We start from the raw sequence: 792 nt of genomic DNA on the forward strand, positions 1-792 counted from the left end.
TCCTGCCCCCAAAGGCCAGCCACCGTAGCAGGTGCTCAATAAACATTGTTGAATTCTTGGAATGCCTTTGAAAGTCGTGTCCCTACAGCCCTTTTAACCTGGCCAGGCACCTGGGGGGAGGGCCCCACAGTGAGGCTTCATCGTGTTATCTACCTGTCCCGTTGTCCACCGCACTCCACAGCCTATTTTTCTTGTGTGCCACTGTGACTCAGTAAAAGTTGGGGTCTGTTGTGGAGGAAGACTGGCTGGCTAGCTCACAGTAGAAAGGAACATGTCCTTGGATAAGTCGGAAGACTTCTCAGGTAACCATGGTGGGAAGAGGGGGATTTGCTTGTTAAGGGGACCCGGTGGGCAGCCACCCAGGGGACAGTGCAGAAGCGCATGCTCCTGAGGGATCCTCCACCCTAGAAGAGATCTGTAGTGGTGGTGGTGACCTGAAAATTCACCTCTTTTTCCTCTCCTCAAGGGGAGGCCCCTCAGGGGTCATGCATTCGATTTGCATCCCAGCCTCGGGATAATTTGCCTGTGTTCCTGGGCAATAGGCCTCCCTCCCCGAGTCTAGGGCCTGACGTTCAGGCCCTATTGGAGCCGCGTTCGGTCCACACGCCATCGGAAGTCTGGGCCAGTGAGCTCTGCACCCTCACGCCGGTACCCCCTCACCCCCTCCATTTGCTGCTTCTGGGAGTCCTCGAAAGCCAGTGCACGTGCTCGCCCCGCTAAGGGTGGGGCGAGGTGAAGGGGTCCAAGCCGCTGGTCCCCTAACCTATCCCCCTCCAGGGCCTGCGGCTCCGG

Source organism: Tupaia chinensis, unplaced genomic scaffold (genome assembly GCF_000334495.1).
Source record: "Tupaia chinensis unplaced genomic scaffold, TupChi_1.0 Scaffold000252_1, whole genome shotgun sequence".
NCBI classification, from domain to species: Eukaryota; Metazoa; Chordata; class Mammalia; order Scandentia; family Tupaiidae; genus Tupaia; species Tupaia belangeri.